The 25,762-nt window shown below is 39.7% G+C and overlaps 1 long non-coding RNA gene across 1 annotated transcript in view; it reads left to right on the top strand.

Annotated features, from left to right (window-relative positions):
* Window positions 1-1,574: 1,574 nt before the first annotated feature.
* The window catches only part of LOC140505351 (uncharacterized), a 57,638-nt gene continuing 33,450 nt past the window's right edge, over window positions 1,575-25,762 (top strand). Inside the window, exon 1 of the long non-coding RNA XR_011967461.1 lies at window positions 1,575-2,244. This is a non-coding gene — a long non-coding RNA (uncharacterized lncRNA). The remainder of the gene's footprint in view (window positions 2,245-25,762) is intronic.

Here is a 25,762-nt window from a genome sequence, read left to right as displayed (position 1 = left end):
TTCTCCTCATTGGCTTTTTGAACCTCTTTTGCCAATTGAGTTAGGCTAGTTTTCAAGGTGTTAATTTCTTCAACATTTTTTTGGGTCTCCTTTAGCAGGGAGCTGATCTGCTTTTCATGCTTCTCTTTCATCCCTCTCATTTCTCTTCCCAGTTTTTCCTCCACCTCTCTAACTTGATTTTCAAAATTCTTTTTGAGCTCTTCCATGGCCTGAGCCCATTGGGTGAGCTAGGACACAGAATCCATGATTTCTGTGTCTTTGCCTGATGGTAAGCATTGTTCTTCCTCCTCATAAAGGAAGGGAGGAAATGTCTGTTCTCCAAGAAAGTAGCCTTCAATAGTTTTATTTCTTTGCCCTTTTCTGGGCATTCTCCCCAGCCAGTGACTTGACCTCTGAATATTCTCCTCACACCCACCTCGCCTCCTGGTCCTCCCAGCCAGCGTTTGGGGAGTGAGATTCAAATGCTGCTTCCCTCCTTAGGGCTTTTGGCGGGGGCAGGGCTGCTATTCAGTGTGAGAATTAAGTTCAGGTGGTCAGGTCGGGGCAGGGCCTCCTCTCAGGCTCAGTTCCCTCAGGGGGTTTATGTACAGACCTTCCACAATGGATCCAGGCTCCCGCCCGCTTGAGGAGCCCCTGTCTGCAGCCGCCTCTCAGCTTCTATCTCCCGGGGGGGCCCGAGCCATGGGGGTACCCACTCGACCCGCCAAAGAGACTCTTTCACCGACCCCCATCACCTGTGGGTGGAGGGGCTTGTGCTGTGCTGGAGATCCCGTCCCCGTAGCCTGCTCGGATCTTTTCCTCACGGTGTCGCGGCTGCTGCAGGGCTGCCCTCTGCTCCCAGTCCCGGCGCCCAGTCCGCAGCGTGAAGGACCCCCCGCGAGAGGTTTGCTGGTCCCTCCGGAACAGAAATCTCCCTCGCTCCAATGTTCCGTGGCCTCTGGGTGCAGAATTCACCGTGAATTGGTCCCCTCTAGCTGTTGTGTGGGTTGTGGGTTCGGAGCTATGCGTATGTGCGTCTTTCTACTCCGCCATCTTGGCTCCGCCCCCGCTGCATTCCTCATTTTAAACATAAGAAAACACAGAGAGAGATGAAGGCAACTTTTCAGGCTCATTGACCAATTAGAAATAAAGTTAGAGCCAGAATTCAAATACCCCAAATTTTCTGCCTATAAGTAAATTTTTGTTATTATTTCTCAGAGTTCAGTTTCCCAGGATCCAATTCCTGTTCCCAAGTAGTAAATATGAGTTCCCACAGTTATGGTTCAAAACATCTCTACCATGCTTGTGCAGCATTAGATGATGGTAAATAATATAAACACCCACTGCGACTGAACAATGAGATACAGGAATGAGGTGATGTAAACCTGTGAGGCTACTGATGGCAACGTGCCTTCTTTGTCTATTGGCCTATAAAGCAGATGGCTATTGGTCAGTGAATGAGGAACTTTAGAGTTGAATGCACGAATGCTGTATGTGCCTTGACGGGCCCCCATCCAGGCTTGGGGGAAATCTGTGTTTGCCTCAACTGGCCCCCACTGAGGCTTGAAAGGATTTAGGGGATGCACAAGCTGTGTCTGTCTTGATCAACCCCATCGAGATGTAGGGATAGTTGCTCCCTCCCCCCTTCTTGTCAGTCCCTGCAAGAAGGGTGATTAGGGAATGCTGGAGGAGTTTGTCCTCCCATTATCAGCAATCCTCTTCTGAGAAAATGAGGGGGAAGTAGGATTATTAATCCCTTCTTAGTGTCTTTTCTGTATGACCAGATCATAAGTGACCCTGTGCTAGCAGCCCTCCTGTGTGCTGTGTTCATCTGTCTTACTCCCCCAAACCACATATGTAGAAAAAATGATTGGACGAGAAACTCAGAGAAGCAATAGGAACCCAAACAATTCTATGAAGACTACCACCCTCAGGATAAAAGGGAAAATGCACTTTTTGATGTCAGATTGCTTTTCCTTTAGACACAGCTAGGTCCCTACTTTAAGGAAATTGAAGTATGGAAATTCATTTTTCAAGAATAGATAAATCAGGAAGCAATTAACAAGGAAGTCCACTCAGATTGCAGGGATCTAGAGAACCTTGAGAATACAATTCAAATGACATCACAAGTATACCATTTATTTTAGAATTCTTAGTAATATCTGAGGAAGCTAAGGTAGCACATTCTATACCGTGCTCGACATGGAGTCAGGAATAATGGGGTTCAAATCTGTGCTCAGACACTGACTAGCCGTGTGACCCTTGGTAAGTCACTTAACTTCTGACTGCTTCAGTTTCCTCATATGTAGACTAGGGATAATGATAGCCTCTACCTCCAAGGATTTTTGTGAGGATAACATATTTCTAAAGCACTTTACACACCTTAAAGCACTATATCAATGCTACTTATTATTATCATTATATAATAGAGGACTGACTGGGAATCAAGAAGAACATGGTTCAAATCCCTTAACATCTTGTTTCTTGTCCAACTCCCTAAGACAATGCTATAGAAGGATTGTTGATCTTTATAGATTGTGGAGGGGATTCCATACACTGATTAAATTAAAAATCTAGACATCACTCCTATTGAGGTTCTATCATGCCTTACACCTCACATATAGTAGGCATTCCAGTACTTGTTGATGAAGTGATCAGAAATGAAAATGGCACTCCAAACTTAACCTGTGGTGTTTCTGTCCAGAAATGCACTTGTAGTATAAACGAGAAATTAAGAAAAGTTGATATGTGAAATTCCATATGTGATATTATCTAGAGGCACTGATAAAATATTGAATGGGACAGTTCTAGTGGAAAATCCTGTGGTACTGCATGAGAGACCTTCCTCCAAGCTGATATTGTTTCATTAATCAAAACTATTATGGTTTTGGAATGGAACTACCGTTCAGGTAAATAGTTCTGAACTTACCTCTTCTATCTCACCATTTTGTCCACAAGGAAAGCATAAGAAACTTTGTCAAACACCTTGCTGAAAACCAAATACACCATATCTAGAGCATTTCTCCAATTTGCTCTTCTAACAACCCTGTCAAAAAAGGAAATAAGGTGAATCTGTCAAGATATCATTTTAAAAAATTTTATTGTTGGTTTTCCATAGCTTTTTAAAATTGCTATTACTTCAAAATACCAATTCTGTCCAGAACGTCCATGTTTAAGAAATAGTCACACAAAGCAAATCAATACACTGACCATGTCTGGCAGCACATACCTCATGCTGAATTGATAAACTAACACCATCTCCTAAGAACAGCCAAGTTTGTTTCTTCAGGAGTCTCTCTCCCAGTGTAACTTCATCACTGCTAATCTCACCACCTGCTAACTCAAACCTTGATTGACATCATCTCCCTCAACCTCCTTTGCCCTTTGACTAGAGGATTGGAGGGTGGGGTGTGAAACTTTACTCAACACCTTCCTTTATAGAGGGCAGAAGCTAGACTCTTAGCTCATTACACTTTGTGTCTGCTGCTCTGCCTGGCTTCAACTCCATGGAACAAAATACCTAGTGTGGGTACCCCCTGGTGTCCCATCCCTCAACCCATTTTATTGCCTTCTTTTATGTGTTGTCTTCCCCATTAGAGTGTAATCTTCTTGAGGGCAAGGGACTCTCTTTCTTTTTATTAATTTTATCTTCCCCTGCTTAGCCCAGTGCCTGGCACACAGCTAGGCACTTATGTATTGAGTTGGGTGGAAGATTGATCACTGTGCTATCTGAATTCTAACGCTTTGCAGTACCCTTTCCTCTTACCTTTTTGTGGTGACTATATTATTTATGAATGCTTTTATTTTCAAAGTATTCTTGCTATATTTTGGTTTTGCATAGGCTTCTTTTCCAAACATGTCCCTCCTTGGTCCCCTACCCAAAGAGCTATCTTGTATAATAGGCAGAGAAAGAAAGAAACAGAGACACACAAAGAGAGCTGAAGCTGAAAGTATATGCCACATGCAAAGCTTCTTCCCTCTTCCTCCTCCAAATACAAAGGAGGGAGGTACTTTTTCTCTTCTCTTCTTCAGGATCAAGATTGGTCATTATGCTTATATAATGTTCTGTTATTTATTTGATTTTTTTTTGCCAGAGGAAGTTTTTGTTTTTGTTCTTTATTACTATTTACTTTGTTGTATTCATCATAAATATTGTTTTCTTGGTTCTGCTTATCATTTTACATTAATTTATGTTTCTTCCCATGTTTTGTTACATTCTTCAATCCTTCCTTCCTTTCTTCCATCTTTCTTTCCCTTCCTTTTCTTCCTTCCTCCCTCCTTTCCTCCTTTTCTCCCTCCCTCCCTCCCTTCCTCCCTTTCTCACTCCCTCCTTTCCTCCCTTACTTCCTTCTTTCTTCCCTCCCTCCCTCCCTTCTGTCTTTCCTTCCTTCCTTCCTTCCTTCCTTCCTTCCTTCCTTCCTTCCTTCCTTCCTTCCTTCCTTCCTTCCTTCCTTCCTTCCTTCCTTCTCCTCTCTTGACCTTCCTCCTTTTTATGTGACTACATTTTTATGTGACAACTCTCATGCCCAATTAGAAATTCAGTAGCTACTCATGGGCTCGATTCATTGACATGGAAGCTTTGACCTGCTCCATTTTCAACCTGGACCAGTCTGTTCATCTCTCCTTAGGAAGCATGGTGGCCCTTTACTACTGATTGCTTACCATATTGATGCTAGACTTAGTGTAGACACTTGAATGGCTTTAGGCTTACTGCAGCTTAGAATGCCCAAGCTCCAGTGGGAGATTTCAGCCTCCCAAGAAGCAAGGATGACATCCATGCGCTACTCTTCTTGGCATATTTATCATGTCCTACAACACAGCAATTTTCCATTATACTCATTTGCCATAGCTAGTTTAGCCATTTCCAAAACAATGAAAATATATTTGGTTCTAGTTCTTTGCTCCTACAAAAAGATTTGTTATAGAGTGTCCCACATGATTTACTGTAGCTTTAATTTTAAGCACTATGATTTGTGGGATGCCCTATATTTTAATATATATATATATATATATATTTTTTCTCCTTCTTTGACTCCCTTGTAGATATATCTAGCATAACTGTTTAATAAGCCAAAACTGGCTTGTAGGAGTCACCTCTTGCTTTTATAAGTAGCCAAAAACCATCTTTTTAGTAACCTACTCTGGAATTTTCTCCAGGAATTGATGAAAGTACATCTCTACAGGAAAATATTCATCTTCCTCCATTTTGGGAAAATCATAACTGTTTTTGCCCACCTTTTGTCCTATGGCATATTTCCCATTCACTGTGATTTGTCATTCTGGCTACAGGGAGAAGGGTTGTGTTTCCCCTGAGGTTCAACACAACTCCATTAATTGGTACTTTCTGAACACAATAAGGAAACCAAAAAAATGAAGCATCTTCAATGTAAGAGGGTCCTTGTGTCAGTATTAAGGTCGTTTCCGTCTCCAGTCCCTTGGCTAATAGCACTCCAATGACTGCACAGGGCTAATGTAGCAGAATGAATAGTTTGATCATTTCTCCCACACAATTTATCTTAAATGTGTGTTCTAACTATGTCCCTGACAAGTAGATGCAGTGAGAAAATTGTATCAATCAAAATGCTTGTTTGTGTATGCATTTTCATTTACAAGTTTCTTCCATAAAAAGAAAGTTTCTTCAAAAAAAGAGAAAAAAATAAGAAGGAACAAAGAAAGTCAATTTGAGTTTTACTCTCTGTCATCAACACATTTACTGAGCATCAATTATGTGAATTGTTCTACCCCAGGTGAGAATTTGCAGGCTATAGAAAAAGCTACCATCCCTGTACTTTGTGACTTTTCATGCATTCTCTATTTCCACTTCTTGTTCCCTAAACATATTTCATCTCCCACTTCCAAGTATTTGTGCATACTGTCCCTCTTCTCTAGAATGCAATTCCTCTCTACTTTTGTGTTTTGAAATGTTCAACAGAGTTCAGACACCATCTTCTATAAGAGATATCTCCTCATCCCTCTAGTTGTTAGTGTTTTATATTTCATGAAATTAGTTTGCATATGCAATGTATTTATTTATCTGCATACCCCCCATGTTCCCCAGTAAAATATAAGTTCTCTGAGAACAGGGACAATTTCATTTTTGCCTTCTATCTCCCATGCCTAGCAAAAGTTGATTGCATATAAGTAAGTGTTTAATAAATGTTGGTTGAGCTGAATTGAATTGCGTTAAAGAGGCAAAGGAACTAAACTAATGTGTGGTGACTAAGAATCATATGGATCATATCTAGGTAAGGTCACATACACTATTGTGTATATATGGACACAGGATAGGCAGTTAGACTGTGATTGTATCACTAGGCGGAAATGGCTGCTTGTAGTCAGCCCAGAAATGTTAATAACAACTTATTTTTTATATCCTAATTTGTCATTTTCAAGGCATTTTCACAATAGTCCAATGAAATAGGGAGGAAAATACTTTTATCTTCATTTATTCAGATGAAGAAAGGGAGAGGCCAGAAGGTTAAGAAGTAACATAATTCCTGGCAAAACCAGAAGTAAAGCAGTGTGGCAAAGGGAGGGAGCACTTTATATAGGTCAGAGGACTTGGATTCAGGTCCCAGTTGTGTCACTGAGTTATTGTGGGACCTTGGACAGATCACTTGATCTCCTGGGTATCAATTTTCTCTCATACTCAATGAAGGACTGAACCAGATGGTCTCCAAAATCTCTTCTAACTATAACCTTCTTTGTAGGATGATCCATGTCCTGGCTTAGATGAGAAAATGAGGGGACACTAAACAAGAAATAATTTAATAATTGCTTTAGAGATTTCCAGCAATAGTAGAAGAGAAATCATTAAGGTAGAGTGGAGCTCATGGGGAGATTTCTAAAGATTATTAGCTCCTGGGAGGCGTGGACTATATCTTTTCCTTATAAAATCAATTACCTAGAACCCAAAGCTCTGGGTTTATGTGGAACAGAGGGCTTTTTAGAAATTATTCTTTGATTCACATCCCAACTCAGAATCTTCCTGGAAATATATCAGAATTTGGACATGACAAAATCTCCACCAATACAGGTGGGAAGGACCTCAGGTCCAGTCATGCATTCAGGCTAACAGTATGTATCAAACACAGGACAACCACCCAGAAGCATTCATTGTCCAGAATCTCCTGCTCTCCTTATCAAGAGTCTGGTACAAGAACTTCCACTTCTCCAATGCTGCCTCCAGTTGCTGTCCCTTCTGGGACTTAGGGTTTTTTTCCTCTAGTAGAGCCACATGACTTTACCTTTAGCAATTCCTTCGCTGCAATGCTACTCCCTCTTCATAGCTGCCATATCTGAGATTTAGAGGCTCAGACATTTTCTATCCACAGCTACTATATCCCAGGAGCTATTTTGATATTCAGGCTTCACCCTCAAGTACCTCAGTGCATTCTCTGTGTATTGCTTCTCTCTCCACTTTTATGTGTATTTTAATTAAAATGTGGCAAACTCTAATGCTCATTAATAGGAATTAGATTCTCCTTTGTTTGGGTTTCCAGAGTAGAAGAAGGAGAAAATGAAAAAAAAAATCAGTTGAAATGATTCCTGAAGCAGCTAAGTAAGTTGAGGATGGCTGGTTTAAAACTACAGACTAGTGGAATTGGCCTTAACATCACCAGGTGATTCAAATGCAGTGAGTAGGTGAAGGAAGCTTGCATTCTTTGGAGAGAAGCAACTGAAAGGAGCAATCATTGTCGCCTGATGACTGGATTTGGCTAGAACCCTGCCAGTGATTTCCACTAGCTAGATGACCCATGGGCAAGTCATCCAACCTGTCTGAGCCTCAGTTGCATCATTTGTAAGATACAAAGAATAATATAGCATCTATCTCATGGGGTTATTATGAAGATCAAATGAGATAAGATGTGTAAAGGACCTTTAACACTTACACCTCTTAAGTATACAGGGTGTGTACCTAGCAGGCTCAGTGTAATTTTAAGAAGCTTATTTTATAATATTTAAGCTTTTAAAGTTTGAAATTGCACTAAAAACTTTTGGGACACCCTGAAATTTCATCAGCTTAAGGAACTAGCTCCCTTGTGAAGAAATTTATTCTACCAGTTCAGATCAGCTACTTTTCTGTGACACAGAGTTGTCTGGAGTACTGAGAGGGAACAACATGTGGAAGGTCACTGAGTCAGTATGAGTCAGGTGCCAGACTTGAGCCTAGGTCATCCTGGTTTGAAGAACAGCTCTCCATCCACCAGGTCACACACAGACCACACTGCCTGTCGTTATCCTTCTTATTCTTCTCATTTTATATTAAATGGAGTTCAGAGAGAAATGGTGCTGGAATAAGTCACTCTCTTATTATTCTTTTATGTTTATTATTTGACTGTTATTTAGATGAATAAATTGTTTTTTTGTATAACTGTATAAAAGGTTTAGGCTATAAATTCATCTGTAGGTTCACTGAAAGCATCCAGATAGAATGACAAAAATGAAGTGCCCCTTATCCTGTTCCCATGAAGTTTTGATTCCTCTTGCTAATTCTCTGTATTTGGGGAACTTTTTCCATATTGGAAGCACTATTAGCTTGTGAAGGATGGTGAGTTTGTTGTATGTGGTTCTGGCCAAATTATTGTGTCTTTCTAGGTATTCAGTAAATACATTTTTGTAACTTGCAGTAACAGATAATACAATTTCTACCATTTCCTTGTAAAATTTACATTAATCAATAAGTCTGAATTCCTTAAGGTAACCTTTCTGGCAGCAATGACATAGTAAAACAAATCTTTCTGTTTCTATAAACAAATCCACATGACTCAGCCATCTGTTTGTGGCTTTTTTTGTTGTGGCAATTAAAATAATTTAGAAAGATAACATTTTGTGTAAATTATAATCAATTTTGGCAATCATGGCCAGCAAGAGATTGACAAAATGGCTCCTCTAATTCTTCAAAAAGAGGTATGGCTACCTCTTTAGGTTTTTATGCCTTTAGACAAGAAGTGGTCCATCAAACAGCAATGAGTTCTAATTGGTTAACACAATGGAAGGTGGGCTATATTAGGATGAGGGGCTGAGAGTGACATCCCTCTATACCAGACCACCCCCAGTCTTGAGCTATCTATTCAAAGATTTATGTCCCCTCCCCCCCCAACCCCCACCCAGTCTGAGCTGTCTCATCCCAATAGCTGTGGCATCAGGGTGGGGTCCTAGTCCAATCTTATTATCAGCAATGTCCTTCAAGAGATTGAATTTTTAAAATCAGTAGTTGGGAAGAAGGGAAGAACTCTGCATCTCCCCCAAATTATTGGTTATTAATAATCATTTCTCTCATTGTCAACATAGTGTTGGCTGAATTCATGAACATTCCACTCATGGAAGACCTTTTAATTCAACTCTTGGATCTTAACTGTTTCAAATATACTATCCAGAGGGAAACTAATATTGGTCATATTTGACAAAAGTCCAGTGGCATGTTCCTAGAGTCAGCCTTTACTATTGTTCTGTGACTATGTAAGTAGTGTTTTTTGGTACCAGAAATATTTCTTTAAGTAATTACCCTATTTATCATATGATTTGAAAACATTAGTAAGTCCTCTTCCTCCTTTTACTTTTTCTATAGCTACCTTAAGGTGATGGGTCCAGAGTTTCATTACTGTTACACAGGTTGTGGTTTGGGGGATACTTTAAAATATAATATTATCCATATTACATTTTTAGAAGTATTCATTAGGCTACCATTACAAAGGCATTATTTGATCTCAATGCATTCTTTTCAATAAGCTTTTGGTTTAAGATGCCAGTATTTTGACATACACAGTCATAGCTTTCTCTTTGCTAATTTTATGCTCGATTTATCTTGCCTGGAGAAGACCAAGGCATTTCTAAATGCTGCATATAACCACTCGTTCTATCTGACTTGTATATTCAGAATTAAAAGCTTCAGTCTCTGTTTTTCCTTAGCATACTTTTAGAATTTTACTTATCAATTTCAAAGGACAGTGAAATGAAGAAACTGTTTAATATATTTTTCAGCAGAGCCATATAATTTGATGTCATTCACTTGTATCAAGTGATTTACACAATGTTTTTGTGCAATTCTCTTTTTAATTCAGGAGTCATGCTCAGGTCCTCCTATTCTTTGCTTAACTTAGGTCTAGGAGAACCGTAATGGGTTTAAACTGACTCTCTGAAATTGCCATTTTTTATTTAAATTGTGTTTGCTATTATTGTGCTGATGGTGTATCTTTAGCAGACAATGGTTTTCCCATGTAGACATCAAGTGCTCTAGCATTCTTACTGTATTTCACTCTATTTTATGTTAACAATACATGAATAAATCATAAGCACATAACAGAATTAAAAGCTTTTCAGTAATCAATAAGGGTAGTATAAATGTTATAATACTTTCAGGTAGCTTATTCAATATTTTCCACATCAATAATGAGTTGTTCTTTATACTCTCTGGAACAATCTTTTTACACATCACTCTTGATCCTCAGCTGACACATCATTTTCTTGTAATCATTTTTACATTTGTATATGTGTATATGAGTGTCATGCAAGTGAATGATTTGTATGGTGCATATCTTTAGGGATTCTCTTGATTTTTTTATATCTAAGTAAAGGTATTGTTTGATGTTGAATTATTTATTTTGTTTTTGTGTTGCTTTGTATCCTCTTAACCTTTTGGCCTTTGCTGTCAATTTTTGATTAAGGGTGTCTGGAATTTGTTATACTTCTGTTTTCTCTATTATATTCTGCATGTTATTTTTTTGGTACTTTCAATTGGGAGATATGATATCCATGTTTTTTATTGTGAGTGCTGTCTTGATGATGGTTCAGTCTTCTAATGCCTTTTTATATGTCTTCAGTAGCGTTCTTATGACACTTCTGCCATAATGGTGTTTGATATCTGTCATTGGGGTATTCCTGGAAGCCGCCAGCTTTCTTTGTAGAATCTTTATTGTGGCGATGGATGTAGAGTATGCTGTTGTGTGCAGATCCAGAAGGTTTATGTTAATGCATATGTTGGTTGGTTGATTAGTTGTTGTCCTTTGTTCTTGAATAGGACCAAAATGACATCACCATGATAAAGTGAAGTTTCAATGTGTCTGACTGTGGCTGATCAGACCAATACAAGCTTGGAATGCTTTACCACAGATCGGGCACAGATAATCCATGTGAATATTTGTGGTGGATACTCTAAATTTGTGCATCCTATGTTTCCTTTGAGCTGTTTCAATTCTGCTTTGCTCATAGAGCACAGCATCCTTTCTGATGTGGGCATGCCATGCTGAGCAGTCCTGTGTCAATGTCTCCCATGTCACACAGTCAAATCCAAAGTTCTTGAGAGAGACCTTGAGAGTGTCCTTGTATCACCTCTTCTGACCACCATGTGATTGCCTGCCCCATGCAAGTTCTCCATTGGCAAGCGCACATTTTGCATTTGAACAACATGGCCAGCCCATCAGAGTTCAGCTCTCTGAAGCATAGTTTGAATGCTTGGCAGTTCAGCTCGAGCAAGGACTTCAGTATCTGGTACCATATGCTTCCAGGTGATCTTCAGAATCTTCCAAACACATTTCAGATGGAAGTGATTCAGTTTCCTGGCATGGCACTGGTAGACTGTCCATGTTTCACAGGCATACAACAATGAGGTCAGCATACAACAACTCTATAGACCTTCAGTTTGGTAGTCAGTCTAATACCTTTTCTCTCCACTATTTTCTTCAGAACCTCCCAAACATTGGACTAGCTAAACATACATACACACATGTGTATACATGTGTACATATACATGTATATAGCCAGGGTTTAGAACTTATCCAGGGTCAAACAACTAGTGCATGTCTGAGACTGGATTTAGACTCAAGTCTTCCTGATTCCAGACCCAGCACTCTATCCACTGAGCCATCTAGCTGTCTATGTGTTAGTATACATATATATTATATACATATGATAAATACATATACACTTATGTATTTTACTAAGTACTGTGAAAAAATACAGTTGTTCATGATAGTTATAGCCAATGGTTCACGCATAAAACTCAAAATAAGCTTTTCAAAATGCTAAAAAAATGAGTATTTCCATATGCACAGAAGAACATAGAAAGAAGATTCTATATAAAGCTGTGAAGGTCCATTTCATACCTTTTATACTATTTAGAAGAAATACATAATAAATTCTACACATTATTTTCAAAACTGTTCTGTTTACCTGAGCTTCCCTCTGAATTCCATTGTTTTCTTTTGTGCAGATAAAAAAAGGGACAATGGCCCTCGTTTTTTGGACATCATTATTTCTAAACTACCCTCCTATCTATTCAGTTCCCACCCCCACCACTATTAACTTCTTTCAGCATCAGGAAATTTGTTTTACTTTTGAGTATTTTCTCCTACATGCTATCCCTTATCTTGCTCAAATATTTATTTTTCTAACATGCGGTCATTGATTTCTGCTTGGTCTATTCTAATTTTCAGAGATTTCATTTCTTTGGTAAGGTTAACTATTTTCTTTTTTTAGTTACTTTTTTTCCTTCCAATTATTTTGTTGAGTTTTATTTTTTTATTTCTTGCTTCATTTATATATTAAGGTATTCATGTAGTCCTTTTAAAATTTCCCATTTTTCCTCCTTGGGTCTCTACTTAAGAAAGTTTTGTTTTGTTCAGTTGTTTTGCAGTTGTGTCTGACTCTTTGTGACCCCATTTGGGATTTTCTTGGCAAAGATCCTAGAGGGGTTTGGCATTTCCTTCTCCAACTCATTTTATAGGCCAACAAGATTGAGTGACTTGCCCAGGGTCACACAGCTAGTAAATGTCTGAGACTGAATTTGAACTCACAAAAATAAGTCCTCCTGATTCCAGGCCTGACATTCTATACACTGGGAATTAAATTTAAAATCATTTTTGATAGTTGTCAAAATTTTCTTTGATTTATTCATTTCTCCTACTATGATTTCTGAACTGGGGCTTTCTGTCAGGATAAGACCTTGCCCTTTGTCACACTTTTAGGTGGGGTGGTCAGTCCTATTAGGTCTTGCCCTGCCTGAATCCCCTGGGTTCACCTTAGGTTAGGTTCCCCTGAATCTTTGAAGTTCAAAGCGCTGAATTTTCTGGGCCCTTTTTGACATCTCAGGATAGTGTTTGGGAACTCAGAGCTGGTCCTCAGAGAGGTCCTGGGCTGTCTTGGCTTGAGTGCTGTGGAAACTTGCTGGTCACTGCCCCTGCTACTTTCTAAATTTCTAAGGTTCCTATCCTAGAGTTTTCTGGCTACCCTCAGGTATTTTCAGGGGCCCCTCTGGCTCTTGATGCCTCTAGACACAGAGGCTTTGACAGAGCCCCCTCTTTACCCTTGCTCATGCATTGCTGGCTGACATTTTGTACAGGTCTTGGGTGGAAGATATCACTGTAGTATTTCACTGGATTTCTTCACCATTATTCAGCCTAGTGCAAACTTCATCGTCATTGTGTTCATCCTTTGTTGCCAAAGAAGACCATGCCATCAGAGTAATGATAACGTGACTTGCACTTGACTTTGTTTAGAGTGAGGGAGGGCTGTGCAGGTCACCAGCCTCACTCCTCCTCCAGAGCCATTTGAATCCAGTGACTTGATATTCCTCAGGATGACTAAAGATGGCACTGGGAGAGCTTGGGCCCTTCAGACCAAAGTCTTTGCAGGTACTCACTTAGGGTGAGGTAATTCCCATTCATTGTTTAAGAAGTAACCATGGCATGGCCCCTTTAATGAGGTCAAGAAAAAGAAAGATGTCAGGCTAGGTGGGAAACAGCAACAGTTACTATTGATAATCACTGTAAAGGTAGGGGGGTCCAGGAGCCCTTGGCAGGGGCCCATTGGTATACCAGCTTCAGAGTGTGGTAGGTTTAAGGTTTTGGGACAGGAAAGGGGAGAGGAGAGGGGAGGTGAGGGGAGGGGAGAAGAGGAGAGGGGAGGGGAGGGGCGGAGAGGAGGCAGTAAAACCCAAGTCAACTGGTCAACTTTTGGCCATCCAAATTTATCTTCCTTTGGAGAGGAGAAGGAAGGGGAGAGAAGGCAGACAGGGGAGGAGGAAGTGAAGTACCCAGCTAGCATTCAGCCAGCTGCATCTACCCACGTGATTGCATTCATCCTTTGTTGCCAAAGAAGACTATGCCATCAGAGTAATGATGACATGACTTGCACTTGATTTTGTTTTGAGTTAAGGAGGGATGTGCAGGTCACCAGCCTCACTTCTCCTCCAGAGCCATCTGAATCCAGTGACCAGATATTCCTCAGGAAGTGTAAACTTCAGGATTTTGTTGGAGTAGGTATGTAGGTGCTAAGCAGTCTGTTTCATATTCAGGTAGCCATATTGGCCAGAAGTCATCAGCATGGTGGGGCACACACAGTGTATAGAGTACTGGGCTTGGAGTCAGCATAGACCTGAGTTCTAATCTAGCTTCAAATACTTACTAGCTTGATGTGCCCAGGTAAATCATGTAACCCCATGACCCTCAGTTTCCACTTCTGTAAAATGAGCTGGAGAAGGAAATAACAAACCACTCCAATATCTTTGCCAAGAAAACCCAAAAATGAGGTCATGGAGAGTAGGACACACTGAACAATGACAACATCAGCATGTTTTTTTTGTCATCTATAACATTATTATTTAGAATTTTTGGAGTTGATGCTAAGTGAGGGTATTAAATAACTTCAGATTTTCCTTAAGATTCAAATAATTCTTCATGTTCCACTCTTATTTCATCTAATCTGGGTTTATAGATGGTGTCATTTCTTATGGTTGCCCTGAATTGATATTAAGTATATTGTCATATAGTCAATAAGCATTTATTAAGGGCCTACTATGTGCCATGCACCGTGCTAAATGTTAGGAATACAAGTACAAAAAAGAAAGACAGTGCCTGTCCTCAAGGAGCTTACATATGTTCATCCTTCCTTGCTGAAGAAGACCATACCATCAGAGACATGATGACATGACTTGCACTTAACTTTGTTTTGAGTGAGGGAGGGCTGTGCAGGTCACCAGCCTCACTTCTCCAGGGCCATCTGAATCCAGTGACTAGATATTCATCAGGATGACTGGAGATGACCCAGGATGAGGCAGTTGGGGTTAAGTGACTTGTCCAAGGACACACAGCTAGTGAGTGTCAAGTGTCTGAGGTGAGATTTGAACTCAGGTCCTCCTGACTCTGCCCTGGTGCTCTATCCACTGCACCACGTGGCTGCCCCTCCACTTTCTATAGCTTAATATCCTTCCCTTGGAAATGTGTATATTTTTATTTATGACATTTTTATTGTGTTTTTCCCCAAGCTACTTGAAGTAGAATATTTTGGTTTTACTTTTGCATTCTAATGCAAGAGATTGTGTCTGTCACATGGCAGGTGCACCAGAAATACTCCCTGAATGAATTTAATTGGATTAATTTGGGGATGGCAGAGGATGGGGGAGTCCGGGAGAATCCTCTTCTGGGCGGTGGCACCTGAGACCCGAAGGAAGCTTGTATTCTAAGAGATGAGGAAGGAGAATATTCTAAGCATCCAGGGCAGCTTGTGCACAGGTGCAAAGTCATGGATACAGAAGATGGAATATTGAGTTCTTGGAATAGCAAAGTGACAGTTTGGCTTGAATAGATAGTGTGTGGGAGTAAGTAATATAAAATCAGCCTAGAAATATTGGTTGAAGCCAAATTATGAGAGACCTTAAATGCCAGCAAAAGTCTATATTTTACCTTAGAACCAGTAGGGAACCATGGAAGCTTCTTGAGCAGTTGGAAGAAATGATCAAGAGTGTGCTTTAGAAATATTAATCTGAAAACTTTGTAAAGGAGGGATTGGGTAGGGGTAAAGGGAGAAGGAAAGATTGGAACAATCACTATGGTCTTGTTCTATCCCAGATAATTCAAAAAAAATCTTAGAATGATTTAATTATTCTCACTCACTTACTATAGAGAGAGTCTTTGGGGTTTGCAAGATAATTTGGGTGGTACTAGGATGCTTTGTCTATACATGAATAAGTGGAGGACTCATTCAGATGGGGTGTGTTCCTCTGTCACCCCTCTGAGAGGAAAAAGGACAATGAGATCTATAGTTATTAGGCTTGAACCTGGTGTTGGAGACATGACAGGGACTGTCTTGGACATAGTCAAGGAATTCTTGCTACCTAGACTGGATTTGGCGATGCTCATTCATTCTGTATATTGTCTGTATATTGTAATCCATATAACTTCCCTGATTTCTGTGTGCTGTAGCCTTGGGTAAGTGAGTGTATTTTCTATTCACTCTCGTGAATGTTTGGTGGTCTTTGTGCAACTGGCATTTGATGGGAAGGGAGTCAAACTTTTGGATGTAGCTTGGGACATTCCTTCTCCATTAGGAGATAGTGCTCAGGAGAATGGATTTAACCCCAAAATTATTTACCCTAGACTAACATTTAAGTTGGTCAGAGAGATACTATTCTAGTCTGAGGGAATCAAAAAGGGCTGGCCTCATGGCCCCAGTCATTTGCCCTTTCTTTCCCCACAAAGCCAGAATCAGTTTCCCTTGAAGAAAGGCAGAGGATTCTCTAGGGATCTAATCATATCTCCTTGGGAATCACATCTAGACAAACCGATATGAACACACATAACCTACGATGGCAACAAATATGTCTTGTAACACCTAAATGTAAGGGAAAACAATATAGAAAGCCTCCAGAACTGTGACCAATAGAGTTGGCAGTGTATGCCTCCCAACTCTCAGCAGAAAGGTGTTGGATTGTACCTGTGTTATGAGGCATACGTTGTCAGACACAGACAGCTTGTTGATTTATTTTGATTAATTACACTTCTTTGTAACAAGAATTTTCTTGGTAGAGGAGGGATTCATTGATAAGTGACAATAATGTGATAAGAAAAGAGTGTGAGACATCTTTTTATAAAGATAATACTTAATAAATGAGACTGAAGAACAATACCTAGCATTGACTGATGAGAACTCCAACATCATCCAGGGGAGCACTGTGGAAATCTGCAGCAGGAGCCTCGCCAGGGAGTCGTGCCAGATGCTACCCACTAGAATCTGTACTATCCTGAAAGGGTATATGGCTGCTGAGCATCCACCTGCCCAAGACAGTATAGACTGAAAGTGTATGTGGAGGGTTTTTAATTGGAGTTTGTCTTCATTTTCCAAAAACTGTAGTGGGTTCTGTTTTATTTTCTTTTGATGAAACTTCCCTTTGTCAAATTTTTAAGCAGCATGTTCCCAAGGAGAAGTTGACATTGGAGAACCCAGGGGTGAAACAGGGTAAGTAGAGTAGCCATATCTGGATGGCATCTAAGAGCAAAGTGAACTTGGACCTTTCATTTTAGGAGAGCACTGGCACACACACACACACACACACAATCAACAACATAAAAATAGGAATTTTTTTAAAAAGACAAATTCTTGCTTTATTCAGGTGAAAGAACAGAATGAAAGGGGGAAAAATTCAGTTCACAGGCTCATCAAAATTGCCTACAGAAGAAAGATTAACTGTCTAGATCAAAATGAAAACCATTGATAGCTTCGCAAAGTTTCTAGACAATTTCCTGAATGAAAATCAGATTTTTTTAGATCCGGCTCTGAGACAAGATCTAGTGAGATGTGAATCAAAATAACGACATAATTGAATGTTTTAATTGCCGCAGTTTGATTAGACAAACCACATTAGAATTAGCTCTTAGGCACTGCTTTTACAAATAGCTTGCCCTAAATTCAAGAGAATGTTTCATTTTTGTTGCAGCTCAATGTTTCATGTGCTGGAACTGCCAAGTTTCAGTCCTTTGAAATGAAAAAGAAGGAAAATGAATGAGGATCACAGCCAGATTAAATGAGGATAGAGGAGTTACTCAAAGGGACCAAAACAAAGCTGTGGGACTTAATTATCTGAACTCAAACTCATGGCTCCTTTGTTAAGACAGACAGAAGGAGAGATAGGCAAGCAAAACTATCATCTAGCCAAAACCAGAAGGAGCCAAAGTAGAACTAGTGAACTGAATCAGCCCAAAGTAGTGTTCATGTCCACTTAGAAGCCATTATATTAGGAGTCTCAAATATCATCAGCTTTGAAAATGTGGTAGACAATTTGTAGCCCACTGAGGACACGTAATCAATTCTGTACATTGATGTGCTGGCTCATTCTACAGAATGAAAAGTGAGAAAAGAACATCATTGAATCTCATCACAGATTTAGTCCAGAAAGGGATGCTAAGACTCATAGTATATCTTCCTAATTTTATGAGGAAAACTGAGACCCAGAGAGGTTAAGAAATTTGTCCAAGGCAATATATGTAGTAAATGACAGAAAGGGAATGCAAAATCTCTTGTCTTTGTATAAAAAATGATTCATTTTATTTGATTTTTGTTAAATTTAGAATGAAAAAAGAGAATGAAAAGTATTGAAAAGTGCCAAAGTACTATAGACACTAAAAACAGAAGAAAAAACATTTTATACCTTTCTGAAAATACTATTTAATATTGGCATCCCACAGGTATAAAAAAAATGATGAATAGCTTACAAGACTTAACCAAACTTTAGGATAACTCATATTAGGCCTGTACTTTGCCAGCAAATATTTCCATAGTGAGTCTTTTACTTTGATATTAATGAGCATGGGTAAAAGTTATAGGTAAGCTGATTTCCTCTTGATATAAAGAGGAACTCACTAACAATTAGAATGGTTAAAATAAAATTGAATTACTGCTTTGGAAAATACTGAGTTACTTGTCACTGGAAATCTTCAAGCAGAGATTGGTTTACCCTTGGTCAATCAATCAAATAATGGATCAATCAACAAACACGTATTGAGCATTTACTATGTGTCAGGCACTGTGCTAAGAACTGAGGATAAGTGAAAACGTGGCCTCTGTCCTCAAGTTGCTTACCTTCTAATGGGGGAAAACAATGTGTATGTGAATGGATATATAGAAGATCTATACAGAATAATCAGAAGATTACCTTAAAGGGGAAGGTATGTATGCATGTTCGTCTTTCATTGCCGAAGAAGACCCTGCCATCAGAGAAATAATGACATGACTTGCACTTAACTTTGTTTTGAGTGAGGGAGGGCTGTGCAGGTCACCAGCCTCACTTCTCCGCCAGAGCTGTCTGGATCCAGTGACCAGATATTCATCAGGATGACTGGAGATGACCCAGGATGAGGCAATTGGGGTTAAGTAACTTGGCCAGGGTCATACAGCTAGTGAGTGTCAAGTGTCTGAGGTGAGATTTTAACTCAGGTCCTCCTGCTGCACTGATGCTCTATCCACTGCACTACCTAGCTGCCCTTTAAAGGGGAAGGTATTGGCTATGTATGAAGGAAGCCAGTGATTCTAGAAGGTGGAGAGAAAAAGTAAGAGCATCTTAAGCATGCAGGACTCTGAAAAGACAGAGAGATAAGGATATGGAGCCCCAGATGTGTAAGGAACAGTAAAGAAGCCAGTATGGCTAGAAAGTAGCGTGTAGATGTGAGTAAAGCTTTTTAGAAGATAGGAAGAGGACAATGAGCTTTAAATCCCCCAAAGAGGAATTTCTTTGGATTCTGGAGGAAATAGGATGCCAATGGAGTTTACTGAGTAGAGGGTGACATAGCCAGACCTGTATTTTAGAAAAATCACTTTGGCATCCATGTTTTGCTTGAGTTAGAGTGGAGAGACACTTTAGGAGACTAGACTTCTTGTCTGCAATAGTGCAGACAACAAATGAAGGAGGTATGAACTAGAGTGGTTGTTGTGTGAGGGGAGAGAAGGGGATATATAGATAGACAGACAGATAGATAGATAGATAGATAGATAGATAGATAGATAGATAGATAGATAGATAGGGAGAGAGATTAGATAGATACATGTATGTGTGTATACATATATAATACGTATGAGATGCAATTTGAATAGAATTCACACCTCATGAATTAATTCGATTAGATGACCTCAAAGATGTGATTTTTTTTGTTCTTTGATTATATATTATGTGGCCTTCCTCATTATCTATGAAGCAAAGTTAGACAGCATAACGGGACTTGGTATCCAGAGAATTTATTTTTATGTTTTATTGATTTTTTTTTATTGGTCTGATTCTGCCACTGTTTCAGTAGCATTTGGTCTGGTGACCAATGCCCTCTACTCAAGAGGAAGGGGCAGCTAGTAGGGTGGGTGGGGAGAAGAGATCAACTAGATATTGAAATCTCACAAGGTTCTGTAACAAAGGCAAAAAGACGCAAACAGGAGGTGACCACATCCCAGTTACAGTCTTGCCTTGGAAGCCATGCACTCATGGCCACTGAATCTGATGAGGGAAAGGACACCTTCTTCCTGACCTTCCAGAGGTCTCCAGGTCAGTAGGTAGAAGAGGAGGTCCTAACCGATCTATTATTAATTGTCCTATTAAAGGGATTGCCCCTTTAGAATATCCCTAATAGTTCCCGCTCAGCAGCCAATTACAAATCCTCATGACTGACAAAGAAGAATCAGAGGATATCTGCCCCAGTTCTGAAAGTAGGGATGTGGGGGAGGTGGCCCCTCTATCACACACAGCCAGGGAGATGTTTTTCAGTGATGTACAACTTTTTGTGACCCCATTTGGGGTTTTCTTGGTAAAGATACCAGAGTGGTTTGCCATTTCCTTCTTGAGTTCATTTTAGAGGTAAGGAACTGAGGCAAACAGGGTCAAGTACCTTGCCCAGTGTCACACAGCTTGGAAGGATCTGAGGCTGAATTTGAATTTGTGAAGATGAGTCTTCCTGATTCCAACCCCAATGCTCTATAGCTCCCGTTTATCACTATACCCAAGCGGAGGCTAAACTCAAATTATTATAGTCACTTACATATTGTTCTCTTGGATCTACTTTCTTCACTTTATGTCAGTTCATACAAGTGTCCCTGAGTTTCTCTTATCTGTCATTTCATGTGATATAATAATATTTAACCGCATTCTTGTATCCTCCCATCAAAGGACCCCCCCAACTTTTGTTTTTATTTTGCAATGAAGGAAGAAGTACCAAAGGAGATCAGGAGGAATTAGTATTAATCTTGTCAATTTCACAATTTGACCATCTCTTGTAAAGTACTGTCTTTTGCCTAGCAGTCCCTTTCCTCGAACTGAACTGCCCTGTAGGTACTCCCAGCATGTTATGTTCCTGACTGTTAAATATTTTACTGAACTCTAACTGCAGGGCCATTCCTAGAAGTTGTGTTTCCTCACGCTAAGTGGAAATCACCTATAAATAGTAATACTTGCTATAAAATCCCTCCAAAAGTCTGGGGCTACGTGGAGGAAGAGCACAGAAAAGCAAGCAGGCACCCTTGGGACCCAGGGGATTCTGTTGTGCAACCTTATTTTGGGTGCCTAGTTGCTTTTCTGTGCTAGTCATTCATGCAGCTTTTTGGAAGGGTTTTGTAGCAAATACCTCCATTTGTAGGTCTGGGAAACTGGCTGCGTTCCAGGGCCTTGTTGCTGGAAGTCTCATTCTGCTACTTTGATTTCAAGTGTTGCACATAGGTGATGCTGGAGAAATCATTCACAGTGTCACACATGACATCTGTAGCCAAGCCGAGTCTCACAGCTTGGCTGCGAGGCAAGTTATGAAGAGGATGTTAAATGTGCTCACTTATCCTGGATCAAGAGAGGGTTTAAAGGTCAATGCCAGCCTCCTTCATGTGGAAGGATGCACACCGGAGACAGTTGAAGAATATAGTACCTGTACTTTTCTTTGTTCTTTTCTGCAGTGTGTTTTGATATGACTTTAGTATGTCTTTCCAGAGGAAATGACTCTTTGAATGTTAATTTTAATCTGTTTAGCAGAGCTTCATGAATTGAAGGATTGTTGAATACTACACTGTATTTTGCAAATCTCATTGAATGGGCTAATGCAGACTTGGCCATCACCACGTGGAATGGCTCTGACTACACTACACTACACCATGTCATTCAACACCACAACATGTCATACCATGCTGAAACAGTGTTTGAAGCAATGTGGCCATTCTATTGGAAAGCAATGCAGGATGTTAGCCATTTAAATCCCTCATTACTAGCCTATAAGAATATAATGTTTGATTTGGATATCGCCTAGAATTCTAACTCCCAGGGAATTAGCTGGGATCTCTATTTGCTTCTAAACAATTAGACACATGTTAGTTTACATTTCCAAGGAAGCCGTGCATTTATCACAGCCAGTTGCAATCTAAGGGCTGATTATTTTGAAGAATGAGGAAAGCACATCTGTGTTCAAGTGATTCCTATGCATTCAAATTGCCCTTATAACAACAGAAGTTAACTTATAGATGCTCAAATGAAGCCACTAGGTACCTGGGAACACAAATGTGCATGAACATAGCCCCCATATGGATGTGCTTGCTAAAGAAATGTTTTTTATCTTGTTAGGAAGCACACATTAATGCAAATTTGAATACAAGTTATAACCATTAAAAGTAATTCTGTTTCAGTGCTCCTTACAGAGACAGAAAATATTACATAGCTTTTATAACACTGTAAATTATGTTGGGTTTGAACTTCATTTTAAGCTCCCATAGTGAGAAAGGTCTCCAAAATTCCCTTTAAACACAAAATGCTTAAATGAGAATTCTGCACCCAGGAGACATCTGACTGACAATGTACAATCGCATGGAAGCTTGAGTGGGCACAGACCAGCACAGTTAATCAAAAAACTGCACTCATCTGCCAGCTCTTTATGCATTCATCAGACCTCAGCAGAGACTTACTAGGATGGAGGATTCATACATCAAGTCTCCAGTCTCAGGTTTCCTTGACATTCCAAGCAGATTAGTCAATGACAGGTTTCCGTAGCCCAGTAACTGGACCAACCTGAATCGACAGCAGAGCTGACAAGCAAATCCCTGGCATCTCATGTCATGCCCTCTTGTTCCATCGCAGCCTGCCGGGTTGCCACAAAAGTTACCAGAGTCACACAGTTTGGGGGAGAAATGTTTGGATTTAGACAATATGACAGGAGAGAAGAATGAACCCATTCCTCACTGACACCCACAGCAGGCTAGCTTACAAACCTTAAAAATGAAGAAAAACCTACCACTTTCCAGAATCTTCTGTTCATGGAGTGTCAATCCCTTGTATCTCAGGAAAGCCTTTTTTTCTGATGGCCAATTAAACCTAAAACTTACCCAAGGGAAAATTTTTCTGTAAAGAAGGAGCCATTAAAACTCCATCCTTATTTGTTTTGTCTCAGATATATGTAGCGCCTTTAGAACGAATGCTTCTGACTGCATCTGAAACTAGGGTATTTTTATCACATCAGCAGAAAGTCAAATGAAGTTATAAGTAATTCTTCTTTATAAATGGAGTTTTCACTTGTTTAGACACAAGTCATTCAACATTTAAAGTTTCACACAAAGTTTCATGAAGAAAATGAGGCCTCTCTGGATCCAGCTCTCTCCAAAAAGACTTGCCCAGGCTACAGATTTGCTTTGTCTTTGTTAAAGTATGAATAAAAAAGTCTATAACCACAGAATGCCATGAAACTAGCTGGAGTCTTTTGTTTATGTCTATTTTGCTTATTTGGGATACTGACATCTGTCATTTTCTTTCCTGGTCTTTCTCAGATGGAATACATCCTCTTACACTACTTCAGTCAGCAAGAAACCAAACAAACAAAAAACTCTGGAGCCAACTCTGCACAGGGCCCTGGGTCTGCTGTTCAGTATGGGGTTATAGATATGGTCCTTGAACTCCCAGGGCTTATGGTCTTACAACACTCAATTCCCATCCATACAAAAAAAATCATAATATATTTGGATTTGGTAGCACAAATGACAGTTCCCATGGAAGGGAAGCTTTTAAGAATGAAGGTCAATGTGACAATTAAATACAGGAAATATAAGTTAAGAAACTGGAACAACTTTCTGTTTCTCTTTTCCCATTAGGAAATTGAAACAGAGACAAATACCAAAAACCAAATATTTTGGGATCATTTCCTAGTTGTCAATTTTGATGCTCTTTTCTCATTTCTAATACTTCTAAACCTTTTTTTGTTGTTGCTGAATTTGACTCTGAAGGTAGAGTACCTTCTCTTCTTGAATATTCGCTCCCGTCTTAGTTTTCATGGCACTGTTATCTCCTACCCATCAGACTACTCTTTCTATCTTCCTTGTTGATTTATCATTCACATTACACCACCAAATTGTGGGTGTTCCACAAGGTTTTGTCCTGGGTCATCTTTCCTCCCTCTATACCCTCTCAGGGAACCCATCAGCTACCATGTGTTTAAATACTACCTGATGCAGATCACTCCCATGTCTATCTATCCAGCCCTAGTCTTTTTCCCAGACCTTCAGTTGTGTATCACCAAGTGCCTATTGGACATTTCAAACTGGATTTTCTAGCGATATCTTAAAATTTACATGTATAAAGGTGAACTCATTATCTTTCTTCCTAAAACCCCTTTTCAAAAATTCCCTGTTTCTATTTGACACCACAAAGATGATCAGTTATGAAAGACTTAACTTCTCTGACCAAGATAATGATCCAAGACAATTCCAAAAGACACATGAGGAAAAATGCTATCCACCTTCGGAGATAGAACTGATGAATTCTAAATACATATTTTAAAAACTTTCTTTTTATTCTTTTATTTTATTTGTGTTTTCTTTTAAAACATGACTAATATGGAAATATGTTTGCACAACCTCAACATGTATAACCGAAATGAAATTGCTTGCCTTCTCTAGGAAGGGGGGAAGGCTGAGAAGGAGGGAGAGAATTTGGAAATCAAAATTCCAAAAAGTATTTTACATGTAATTGGGAAATATTTAATGAAATAATTGAAAACAAATTTATTTTTTTATTTTTATTTTTTATAATAGACTTTTCTTAAAATTTATTTATTTGACATTCATTTTAACAAAATTTTGGGTTCCAAATTTTCTCCCCTTTTGTCCCCTCCCCCCCCAAACACCGAGCATTCTAATTGCCCCTATCACCAATCTGCTCTCTCTTCTATCATCCCTCTCTGCCCTTGTCTCCATCGTCTCTTTTGTCCTGTAGGGCCAGATAACTTTCTATACCCCTTTACCTGTATTTCTTATTTCCTAGTGGCAAGAACATTACTCGACAGTTGTCCCTAACACTTTGAGTTCCAACTTCTTTACCTCCCTCCCTCCCCACCCCTTCCCTTTGGAAGGCAAGCAATTCAATATAGGCCAAATCTGTGTAGTTTTGCAAATGACTTCCATAATAGTTGTGTTGTATAAGACTGACTATATTTCCCTCCATTGTATCCTGTCCCCCATTACTTCTATTCTCTTTTGATCCTGTCCCTCCCCATGAGTGTCGACCTCAAATTGCTCCCTCCTCCCCATGCCCTCCCTTCCATCATCCCCCCCACCCTGCTTATTCCCTTATCCCCCACTTTCCTGTATTGTAAGATAGGTTTTCCTACCAAAATGAGTGTGCATTTTATTCCTTCCTTTAGTGGGATGTGATGAGAGTAAACTTCATGTTTTCCTCTCACCTCCCCTCTTTATCCCTCCACTAATAAGTCTTTTGCTTGCCTCTTTTATGAGAGATAATTTGCCCCATTCCATTTCTCCCTTTCTCCTTCCAATATATCTCTCTCACTGCTTGATTTCATTTTTTAAAGATATGATCCCATCCTCTTCAATTCACTCTGTGCACTCTGTCTCTATGTGTGTGTGTGTGTGTGTGTGTGTGTGTGCGTGTGTGCGTGTGTAATCCCACCCAGTACCCAGATACTGAAAAGTTTCAAGAGTTACAAATATTGTCTTTTCATGTAGGAATGTAAACAGTTCAACTTTAGTAAGTCCTTTATGACTTCTCTTTGCTGTT

The sequence above is a fragment of the Notamacropus eugenii genome, chromosome 5 (genome assembly GCF_028372415.1).
Source record: "Notamacropus eugenii isolate mMacEug1 chromosome 5, mMacEug1.pri_v2, whole genome shotgun sequence".
Classification (NCBI taxonomy): domain Eukaryota; kingdom Metazoa; phylum Chordata; class Mammalia; order Diprotodontia; family Macropodidae; genus Notamacropus; species Notamacropus eugenii.
This window is presented reverse-complemented; position numbering and strand designations above follow the sequence as displayed.